General features: G+C 40.0%; 1 long non-coding RNA gene across 1 annotated transcript; it reads right to left on the bottom strand.

The window, feature by feature from the left end:
* Window positions 1-1875: 1875 nt before the first annotated feature.
* LOC145510403 (uncharacterized) lies at window positions 1876-5790 on the bottom strand. The gene is made up of 2 exons (XR_014056992.1): window positions 5358-5790; window positions 1876-2643 (listed from the first exon to the last, which is right to left on the bottom strand). It is a non-coding gene; the product is annotated as an uncharacterized LOC145510403 (long non-coding RNA).
* Between the last annotated feature and the right edge of the window lie 6686 nt (window positions 5791-12476).

Raw genomic sequence — 12476 nt, 5'->3', positions numbered from 1 at the left:
AGTGATTGTGTAGGGAACCTCACAATCAGCTGAGGCTGCTCTATCTGACCCATTGAGAGACATAAAGACAGGTTTGGAAGACTGGTGCTTCCCTACGGATCATTCTTCTCCCTGATGGTGTCTCTGAGAGAGCTCCAACAGTCATTTCTAGTCCTAGAGACAGTCACGAGACAGGTTTCTTAGATAATCCATTTCAGAACCAATCATGAGTTAGCCCTATAGTGTATGCTGCTGCTGCTGCTGCTGCTAAGTCACCTCAGTCGTGTCTGACTCTGTGCGACCCCATAGACAGCAGCCCACAGGCTCCCCCATCCCTGGGATTCTCCAGGCAAGAACACTGGAGTGGGTTGCCATTTCCTTCTCCAGTGCATGAAAGGAAAAGTGAAAGTGAAGTCGCTCAGTCGTGTCCAACTCTTTGCAACCCGTAGACTACAGCCTACCAGGCTCCTCTATCCATGGGATTTTCCAGGAGAGTACTGGAGTGGGGTGTCATTGTGTTCTCCGTCTATAGTGTATAAAGAGCTATAAATAAACCCATGCATTAATAACGCTGTTTTGTGGATATATATACAGCATATTGAAAAATGTTTCTTTGGGAAGAAGGCCATTTTATTGTCTCATCGCTAACATACCAATAATATTCTTCATCCTATATATTACTTAATGAAGATAAGTCACTGAAACAGTAGTTAAGACAGGAACTCTGTCTTTGCAGAGATAATGTCTGGAGTGATGTTTAAAAATACAATGCTCTTTCAATCCCTGCTCCTTTCTGTTCCAAGGATGTCATTATCAATACTAATATAAATTTTTCATCTCTTGAGCCATTACAATATACAGGGAATAGATTTTTCAATTTTTCAAGTTCCACTGAGTATATTAGCAAAATTATCTGTCTGTCAGCAGGTGTGCGGTGACACGGGTAGCATTGCTGATTTTGATTTTTCGAAATCTTTCTACTTTTACAGCTCTCCGGTAGAGAAAAATCCAAGGAATTATTTGAAAACTCTCATCACCCATTTCCTTTTATCACTCTCTCTAATATCTTTTATTATCTTGAATCTTTAAAAGGATAAGTACTAAAGGCAATCTAAGAGAAAGGACATGTGTATTTCATTGGTAAGATTGGCAAAATTTTAAAAAATCATGCTTTAAGGAGCTTTATTTTATTAGGTATTTTTTAATATCCTTATAAGTTAGGGCAGAGAATTTATTAAGAAGGAGGTTCCTGACCCATGTAGATTTTACTATACCTTAGAGGCAGACTCTGAGTGGAGCCAGGTTCTAACACTCAGTTTATTGACTATTCTGGGCTCAAACATGAATGATCTGTGACAGCTTGAACTTTCAACTCTTTCGTAATTTTCATGAACTACAAATGATGTGCCTTCCTTTACAATAAATTTTAGATTTCAGTGTGGGGCAATATGTAAGAAGAAGCCAGGTCATGGTAGGAGAAGCAGATTAGAATACAGCAAGCATTTTTTATTGAAAAGGTGAAGTCCTTCAGACCTAGTAAAAATATGGTGGGACTGTAGAGTAATAGATTAGGGAAGCAGCTTTAGGTTCTGCTTCTTGACTCCTCTAATATAATAATGGGAAAAAGAAGGCATTTCTCCCATGTGACAAGGGACACAGCCTGCTGTCACATGGCTAAAAAGCAGTGAGTGGCCCTCAAGTCAACATCTTCTGACTTTTTGCCAGGGACTTTTCCCAATATGTTGAACTATCTCTGAACACAAAGATAAGACTAATTTTCCATGGAATCTGTTTCCCTTAAATATACATTATTCAGAGGTACAGACTAAAGAATAGGCTTTTTGTTCATCTATTTGAAATATCTGTTTTGAGTCAGTACTTGCACAGATCAAGTTCAGCAAACAGTCCTTTATTGTTGTGTGTTATAGTTGTATGTTTTTTACATCTGTCCACTGACCTTGATCTTGCAGCAAAATGGCAACGGCACATCACCTTTGCATCGTCACTCAGACGACCTTATCAGTGGACCTGAGGTTATTAACATCTTGCTGCTGTGAATAAGTTTCCACAAAATTGGTAGCCCAAAACAAACCAACATAAGGATATTATCATAAAGTTCTGGAAGTCAGAAGGCTGAAAGTAGCTCTCACATGGCTAAAAACAAGAAAGTTGTCAGTAGGGCTGGCTCTTTCTGGAAACTCTAGTAAGAATCCATTTGTTTCTATCTCCTAGAGGCTGCCTGCATTCCTTGGTTTATGGCCTCTTCACACGAGCATCACTCTGACCTCTTCTTCGGTCCTCACATCTTCTTTGACTCTGATACTCCTGACTTTCTCTTATAAGGACTTTTGTTATTACACTGGTCCTCTGTGGATAATCCAGATAATCTTCCCATCTCAAGATCCTTAATCACATCGGCAAAATCTCTTTCGCTATTTAAGGTAACAGGTTCTGGAGAATAAACAGTGGGCATCTTTGGGGGTGTGGGGGACTTATTCTAACCAAACATCTAAAATTGATATTCAGTAAAAAAAAAAAAAAAAAAGAGTATGATGGTGAGAGCCTTGCAAAATCTGAAGATTTCAGTTTGAGACAGATTTAGAACACTCCAGCTGGGTGACCTTAGGCAGCTTATTTAACCTGACTGTGCCTTAGTTTCTGCATCTGTAAATGAATAGATAGAAATAAGAGCCAGAATGTATGATGCACTTAGTATAATGCATTCACTCATTCACAATTCTTTTAAAAATATCACTGCACACCTCCTTCATGCCAGGAAGAGTGCTGGGTGCTGAGGACATGGTGATGAGTAAACACTGACAGGGGGGTGTCTCAAGAACTCACAGTCTGGGGCACAAGATAGTTCTTCCTCACATTTATAGTCATACAAAGCCTTGTAAAACTTCAGGTAGGACAGCATGTTACTGTAGACTGACTTGTATAACGAGAGCTTATGATGAAGAATTTGATCTACAAGGGAGCTTGGGGAAGACTCTCCTAAGGAAATGATTTCTGAGTTGAGATCTGGAGAATATGCAAGAGTTAGGGAGGCAGATTGGGGAGGGAAGTGCATTGCAGGCAGGGGGACCAGCAGTGCAAAGGGACAGGCGAGGAGAGTGTATGCAGAGGACCTGAATAAGGCTATCATGATGAGGGGGGAGAGAGTAAATATATGCCATGGACTCATCCAAACTCCCACTTCTTTAGGCAAGTTGCTTCAAGCAAATCACTTTACCTTGCCAAACCTCAGTTTCCTCCTTGGTAAAAATAGAAATAACAATTGTAGCTCTTAGGGAGCGTGCAGGTTAGAAGATAGGAAAGCACACGTAACTGTGCACACAGCACTAGAATCTTAGCAGTTTTCCTAATGATTAACTGACATTAATGTTATGATATAAATATTATTAGCTCTATTTTATAAATGAAGAAATCGAGGCAGAGAACAGTAAATAACTTGTCCAGGATCACACAGCTTCTAAGTGGCAGACCAGAGATTTGAGCCAAGGTCCAGCTGCCTCACCCCAGAGGGTGACTTCAGAGATAACACAGGTGTTTTGTAAAGTAAACCTGAATCCATAAATAAAAAGCTTGTGATTATTCATATTACCTTCCTAACTATTATTTTTCCTTCTATTATTACGTTTTAACAAGGGAAATGTAAACTGGCTGAAGCTGATCCATTTTATTTCTTTTCCTAATTTATTTTCTCTCTAAATAAATCCTAGGAAAAGCTAAAGAGAAGAGGAATAAGTAGGAGACGCGAAGAACATTTGTGTCTCATTGAGCCTGTGGCCTTGTTGCTTTGGCCTGATTGCCAGAGCTCATTTCTCAGGTTATAGTTAAGAACTGCTTTTTGTCTGTAATGCTCTTGTATTCTGGAAATCAAGTGGGCAATTAAATAATCTGGTAAATTAAGATAATCAGATAAACCATTTTAGTTTACCTAATTTGAAAGACTTAGAATTCAAAAATATATTTAACAACAAAACTATATATTCAATCTTTCATTAATAATTTCAAAGATACTTCAGAACCACGCTGTTTCTCAGGATTTCTATCACCATGTCAATGATCACTGTCCTGGTAAAGCGCAGGAGTGATGGCTTAATAGTCACGTTTAGTCAGTAGAATGCAGTATAATCATCCCTTACACGGAAATTATCTTGGACTGAAATGTGAATTACATTTTTAGATTAATTCTGCAAATTTAGAATGATGTGGTGATTGTTTTGAAATAGTCTCCATTTAATTTCATCATTAATGTGAAACAATAAAAAGGATTATGTCTTAAGTGGAAAGTGCATAATCTCCAAATGCTTTCCCAACCAAAACCAGCAGATATGGAATGAAAAGAGGGAGCTTCCAGTAGTCTGGTTATGGATTATTTTGTCATTTACACAAATGTCTGATGGTGGCAGAACATAAGTGCTTGGCAATTATGATGCCAAAGTACCCAGGACTCTACCCTCTCCGGTCCCTCATGACCGCTCAGAGTGCTACATTGTGACCTCATTTGTTTTCTGCCTCAGTTTCTTCATCTATAAAATAGAGTTAATAATATTTAGATCATAACATTTAATGTAAAAGTAAAAGTTATTAGGAAAATGGCTGAAATTCTTGAGCTGTTTGCACAGTGATTATGCGTACTTTCTTATCTTCTAGCCTGCATGGTGACAGGACTACTTTCATAAACACCTGCAAGAAATGTATTTGTTTTCTTGTTGTAGCTGTTTTAAGATTGTTTGGCATTTAAGAAAAGTCCAACATTAATTGATGCTTCATAATGTCTATAATCCTAGATCTCTAACCCCTTCTACAAATTCATGGCCTGAATTCAGCTAATGAAAAGGTAGGATATGAGTTATGATGATCACATTCATTGTATTGTAAATGTATGGATTTTGAATCTCTGGTCACTGAATAGCTGAAGAAGGTGCTGACAGCTTGGAGCCCAGCTCTCAAAGCTGGAGCCAACAGCATATCTTATGCATTGACTGAAATAATGCAGTGAAATTCCTTTCTCTCTTAACAAGCTTCCTCCAGTCATGAAATTCCCTTTGCTCTGCTGCAGTGGAGAACATGTTCAGATATTGAAAAACCATAAGCCATTAGCTACTTTATCACTCATATCAAAGACACTGAAAAGATAGCACATGTACAGTTGATGGATTATTCTCATCATGAAAGTCTGATGACCCCACTTGGGTTTTCAAACAAGGCATTTAATAACCACTGCCTTGTTAAAAGGTGGAAAATGATCTGGCTGGTGGCCTGAGAGGACGAGGTTTTATTGATTTTACTGAGGCCCTTGACTTGGGAGATCACAGGCTTCTTAAGGGCAAACTTAAAAGGAAGCATTAAGATGGATGAGTAATTACCTGTGTTATGGATGTCATTCTGTAAACATCAGGATTGGGGAGCTTCTCCTTTGGGTATTAATTGATGGAGAAAGGAAAGACCATAGGCAAAGTCTCATTTCAACTACTTGTAGTCCTTTTGCACATTTATGAATTAGCTTTGTTCTGTTAGAAGTATTGAGCATAGATGATCTGAAAAAGAGATAAACCTTTGGTTTTTTCATTTACATGCTGGTTGACAAGGAGGAACAGATAGGTTGTTACAACAGAACGATCTTTCAAATGTTACTGGAAAAAAAGAGGGAAAGAACTTCATAAATGCCCTTAGCGCTCGTGGTTCTGTGACCTCCTGGGCATGAGGCTCTCTGAAGCCTGGGGCTCCCCAGGGACCAGGATGAGCTTGAGATGACACCAGAGGAGACCACTGGGGCGGTGGGCCGGGTAAGGAAGTCCTGAGTGGGTATCAGTGAAGAGATCTGCAGGCTGCAAGGGGTCGTCACAATGGAGCACTCTCAGCGGTCATGAGGGAACAGACAGGGTGCAGCCCTGGGCGCTCAGCGTCCTGTGCACTGGAGAAGGCTGCCCCAGAGACGGTGCAGCGGGGTTCCCGAGCCCTTCTCCTTTGGCTGTCATCCTCTTTCAGGTGGTGTCACCAACTATGACTGAACAAGGCCATCCCCAGGGTCAAGGGGGGAGAGGAGGGGAGGGTGGAGAGGGAGTCGAGGGGGACGGTTGTGTTCACTGGAAACTCCCGGGCTACTGAACTTGGGTGATGCCCGAAGTCCCTTTAATGTTGAAACACTGAGCTGAGCCATCTTTTTGAAGTATGGGAAAGAATAAGTTTTATCTTATCTGTTGGATATAGTAGAAAGAATGTGAATTTTTGGAGTCAAACAGATGAGGTCTGGTTTCCAATTCTGGCTTTATGTCCTGTCTGGAAGATCTTCTTAATTTCTCTAACCTCACTTTTCTCTTATTTATCATTCATTTATTTATCAAAGATCTATTGAGCAAATACTGTATGCTAAGTCCTTGAAACAGACAGAAATGATAATTTAAATGTCTTTATTGTTCTCAAAGAGATTCTACTTAAATAGGGACTGTCGCGTAAGTAAATAAATAAATGCAATATTATTCTAGATGCTGCCATATACTGGATAGATTATGTACTGGACAGAGTGAGGGCATAAAAAAGAGTGACTGAATTTTCTGAACAGGGAATGGAGCTGGAAGCAATTCAGAGAGGAAGTAGTGCTTAATTGAGTCCTAAAAGATGATTACAGGGAATGTGGTAGTAGAGGTGGGCAGATACGAAGTCCTGGAGGGGGCTGGAATCATCGAGAGGAAACTCCTCATCAGGGATGTCTCTGTGGGGAGTTAAGGGGGTGTTTATAAACATTCTAGGTGGGGGAAGTGGTCAGGAGAGCAGGTATCTGCAAAACAGATTTTCCTCGTGAGAATGATCATATGAGCTTGTTGCCGAGATTCCTTGTAAGATTCTGAATTCTATTGTGAAGAATAAAGTGTGGTCTTATTTTTGACATTTCTTTGTCCGTTTTATTGATCTTGGCACCAGATTTTTTCCTTCTTGTGTGGATCCCAATTGGATGTTGTCCTGTAGTGGTCAAATGATACCCTGGGTCTCTTCTGCTAGGAGGTCTTACTTAACTGTTAGGTTGTACATCCTCCAAAATTGCAAAGGAGAGGTGATCTTCTGCAGTCATTTCTGTTGTAGGAGGTACTGAATCCTCATTCATATAAACAGGAAGTTTGATCTGCATGCTGGTGTGATTCTGCTGGCTTTCATTCTGTGGATTAAGGAACACAGTTTTGTGTATCATATAGCAGGATAAGCCAGCCACCAAAGAGCTCACTGTGATATGTGAATTATTTGCCAAATAGCATACAGGTTTCACTTCATTTACACTAGATGAAAGCATCACCACAGCACGTGTGAGCCTTAGAAGAGGAGAGGAAATCCCTTGCTTTATTTCCTACTTGGAAATACATTTTTAAAAGGTCAGATCCAAGAGTAAAATTATGGAAGTGAGGGGCTAAAAATATATATTGATTTCATCATGAAATGAACTAATCATTTTTGTACAAAGAAAAATGGATGGAATAGCACTTAGGAAAATAGTCTGCTAAGTGTTGTAATCACTACATTGCAATTATATTTCAGTGGTATGATATTATATCTCAGAGGAGTATTTGGGAGATTGTATTTCTATGTGAGGAAGTACTCAATAACTAGAATGCATTTTTCGTTATATGGATTTTTATATATTTGTATAAATTGGCTTTATTGCAGAGAAAAAATTAATATATTCCCTATAGATTGTCAGAAGCATTCTATAGGAGTGAAGTGAAGTTGCTCAGTCGTGTTCGACTCTTTGTGACCCCATGGACTGTAGCCTACCAGTCTCCTACGTCCATGGGATTTTCCAGGCGAGAGTACTGGAGTGGGTTGCCATTTCCTTCTCCAGGGGATCTTCCCGACCCAGGGATCAAACCCTGGTCTCCTGCATCGCAGGCAGATGCTTTACCATCTGAGCCACCAGGGAAAGGAGGGTATTGTTATAAACAATGAATGGGTATGAAGGATGTTTGAACTGTTTTTCTCTTCTTCTTGGTATATGTTATCAAGTATAACACTACCACAGTATAACCTATTTTGGAATAGTAAGCTGCCAGAAATTTCTTGATGTCACAGAGAAAAGAAGAGGGATATCAAAGACCAATTTAATGTCTCTTTCTGATTTTTATTCTTCTTCTTCTCACTCTTGGGCTTAGAGCTCCAATTTCAACATACCTGTGGCCTCTTACCTAATTGTTCATATCTGTGGGGTAGGATTGACTGGAATGCCTACTCCTATGGCTGTGATTCAGCCCAGGAAATTATTTTTCTGCAGTGGGTTATTTCATGTTTTGCCAAAGTGGAAATAGTATGCACAATTGAAAGACATATCTTATATTCCAAATGTGTTCCTGAGTACTAGTCCAATTGGGAGGACAGCTTTCTAATGAAGATGTTTTGGGGAACAATTTTCATGAACAATACTTAAATTTCAGCACATGCAAGGTTTTTATTAATCAAATTATCTATATCTTTTTTTTTCCTCAAAATATATCCATGAACTGTTGGGAACTTTTGAGTAGTGAAATACAAAGCTTCCTAAGATGAGTGAGGATTATAAAATGAAAGCACTCAAATAACTTGACTGGGAACAGTGTGAGCCTTGTGAAAGGCCCAGAGACTTTGCAGTAAGTAGGCCTGAACTCAAATCTTAGCACCACCATCTGTGTGACATGTTATATAACCTTGTTAGCTCTTTCGTCTTCATCAGTGAAATGGAATTATTAATGTCTAATCAAAGGATATTTATAAAGGTCCCTACCCATTGCCAGTCACATTGTGAGTTTTAACAAACAATGGTTATTATCAATAAATGTAAATTCATGAGAAGCTTTGAAAGAGTCTCATCTCTTCCATGGAAGTGAACTGCCCAGATTATTTGTTAACAACCTAATTGTTTTGTTGGATCAGTGGTAAAGAATCCACCTGCAGTGTAAGAGACTAGAGTCGTGGGTTTGATTTCGGGGTCGGGAAGGTCTCCTGGAGAAGGAAATGGCAACCCTCTCCAGTATTCTTGCCTGGGGAATTCCACGGACTGAGGAGCCAGGCAGGCAGTTGTCCACGTGGTTGCAAAAGAGTCAGACATGACTTAGTGACTAAACAGCAGCAAAATTTATTTTCAGAATAATCTTTTTTTTTTTTTTTAATCTTTTGAACTTTTTATTTTGCATTAGGGTAGAACCAATTAACATTGTTGTGATAGATTCAGGTAAACAGTGAAGGGACTCAGCCATACATATACGTGCATCCATTCTCCCCCAGATTTCCCTCCCTTCCAGGCTGACACATAACACTGAGCAGAGTTCCATGTGCTATACAACAGGTCCTTGTTATCCATTTAAAATACAGCAGTGTGCACATGCCCATCCCAAACTCCCTAACTATCCCCCCAATCTTAACGTGAGGATTTCTACAGGCCTTATTTTCACATAACTGCTTAGATGGCTGTGGTGGTTCACCCATCAGCCCAGCAGGACAGTTTTCCACGTGGTAAGTTGACTTGAGCCATATCACATTGACCTTTAACAACTTGAGCATCAATGATTAAGATATACCAGACCAAAAGAGAGAGAAGAAAATTCGCATAAAAATTTAATAATATAAAACTCAAAAATATCATTACATGATTTTAAAGTAGCTTCTATCTTTTCTTACAATATGTGCTCACTGTGGAAAATTTTGAAAATACCAATATCAAAGTAAGAAAGGTCCCTTCTTTCTGTTACTCAGATGTACTTTACAACGATTAATATCTCTCTGCCTAGCTCTTTCTCTAAACATGCGCATTATCTTTTCCAACAAAAATGGAATCATGTTGAACATATTGAAGTTTGCTTTTTTGATTTAGTGGTTTATTATTATTATATTTTCAAGTCTTTGAAGTACTCCCGCATGTTCTTATCACTATATAACAGCCCAGCACACTTTGATCAATTTTCTATTTTGTATATTTATGTGGTCCCCAGAACTCCTCATTGTTCTTCTTCTGATAGATGAGCCCCAAACTGAGAAGTCACAGGGAACGGAAGTAGACCAACTGGACTACATCAAGACAGAAACCTGCTCAATCTTTGCATATCTAGTTCTATGAGTCCATATAGTTCCTCATTTCTAAAGCAGTCTGATTGGAGGTATGTGTACTTATGTAGGCCAGTGAGCATCAGCTATATGTTAGTCAGAATTAGGCTTACTACAAAGCTTAAAATTCTGTTTTAAAGAATATTAAAGGCATAAATCCTGACCCTCTTTCTCCCAGTCCTACGAATTCTTTCTCTACAAGCAAGGGGTGTAGCACTTGACAAATATGCTAAAGTTTATTTTTTGCTGCATGAAAATAAGCTTATCACCAAAGTATAAGGCAGTCTATGGCTCTTTTCTGTTACTGTTCTGGGAGATGCAAGTTATCTTTTTTCTAAACAAGTTCTGTTCATTGCTGTTCCTCTTCCTCTTGCCTGTCTCTATTTGCATGAAGGGATTGAGCTAAATGAACCAGAGCTGGTTACCAAGGATCCTGTATTCACATCCTCCCATCTGCCATTCATTTTCTCTGGGGTGTTATGTAATCCATTAGCTCTCTCTGACACCCACTTTCTTCCCTAGCCCTCTCTAACTTGCCGCATACTTATGTGGACAACAGGAATAAGCAGATTTAAAAGTTATCTGAAAGAAATACACAAAATTTCTATCCATTTAGGTTTCATTTTTAGCCCTCGTTTCTACAGTTCTGTTTTCTCTTTCTCTGGCTTTGCTTTAATTTAACTTTTAAAAGACTTCAGCTTCAGATTTTTAAATATCAGTTGTTCTGCCTTAGAAGATGACACTTGAGTAAAATACTGAAGGAAATGAGGGATGTCTGAGTGATAAGCTTTACAGGCAGAAGAAATAGTGAATGGAAAGGCCCTGAGTCAGCACCAGTAACTGTAAACTGTTCAGGTGGACCTCTGTTGTCTCCCACACGGCATCTACCAGTCTTTGTCTCCTCTGCTTTGGCCCATTGTAGCCATGCCTGTCATCACTGCTGATACCTAGGCCACACACCAGGGACACGGACACACACCGGAGGATAATGGAAGTGCTGTCTTCACCAGTGCCCAGGAGCTGTGGTCATGATACTCTTCCTTGGAAAGAAATTGATGTCTGATTTGAAGAATACAGGAGGTGTGACTACCACTGCCATCATATGCTGACAGCTCAGATAACACAGCACCAATTCTGCGGAGCCATCTCACATGTTTTGGCTCTAAAAATTCTTTCTGTCTCATTTTCCCCAGACCCATTTAGCCCTTTGGAATTCTTGGGTTTTCCTTAAAGTCTCAACTTAAATGCCCCTTCTTGCAATTGCAAGCCTCTGTTCTATCACTGACCTGTCATTCCTGAGATCATGTCCCATCTCTGCTGAGTCAGTTCAGTCGCTCAGTTGTGTTTGACTCTTTGCGACCCCATGGACTGCAGCATGCTAGGCCTCCCTGTCCATCGCCAGCTCCAGGAGTTTACTCAAACTCCTGTTCATTGAGTAGGTGATGCCATCCAACCATCTCATCCTCTGTTGTCCCCTTCTCCTCCCACCTTCAATGTTTCCCAGCATCAGGGTCTTTTCCAATTAGTAAGTTCTTTACATCAGGTGGCCAAAGTATTCGAGTTTCAGCTTCAACATCAGTCCTTCCAATGAATATTCAGGACTGATCTCCTTTAGGATGGACTGGTTGGATCTCCTTGCAGTCCAAGGGACTCTGAAGAGTCTTTTTGAACACCACAGTTCAAATACATCAATTCTTCCACGCTATGCTTTCTTTATAGTCCAACTCGCACATCTGTACAAGACCACTGGAAAAACCATAGCTTTGACTAGACAGACCTTGGTCAGCAGTCATGTCTCTGCTTTCTAAAATGCTGTCTAGGCTGGTCATAGCTTTTCTTCCAAGGAGCAAGCATCTTTTAATTTCATGGCTGCAGTTACCATCTGCAGTGATTTGGGAGCCCAAGAAAATAAAGTCTCTCACTGTTTCCATTGTTTCCCCATCTATTTGCCTTGAAGTGATGGGACCAGATCTCTGCTCAGACACTTCACCAGCTGCCCCTCGAGGGAAAGTGGATTTGGTCACAATGGCTGATTGGGTCCTTCTTGCCCTTCCTTTCCCTTCCCTGCCCTTAAGCCCTTTCATTATGACCTGCTTTCCACTCTGCTTCACCTACTCATCTACTACTCCCTGAAAAAACCACACGCAGTCCTCACTCAAGGCCTTTGCATTTGCTGACCCTTCTGCCTACAAAGCTTTCCCCTCACTATTCCTCATTTCTGTCAGTATTTTACTCGTTTCACCTTGGAGATGAGAGAACTGGCCAACTTATCTAAAATGTCAACCTACATCCTCAGTTTCATATTCCTTTCCTTGATCTGTTTCTTTTATAACTAAGTACCTTATAAATATGGGTTTCCCAGGTGGCACTAGTGGTAAAGAACCCACCTGCCAATGCAGGAGACATAAGAAATGCAGGTTTGATCC

Source organism: Giraffa tippelskirchi, chromosome 6, assembly GCF_054371585.1.
Source record: "Giraffa tippelskirchi isolate mGirTip1 chromosome 6, T2T-mGirTip1v1.2.pri, whole genome shotgun sequence".
NCBI classification, from domain to species: domain Eukaryota; kingdom Metazoa; phylum Chordata; class Mammalia; order Artiodactyla; family Giraffidae; genus Giraffa; species Giraffa tippelskirchi.
This window is presented reverse-complemented; position numbering and strand designations above follow the sequence as displayed.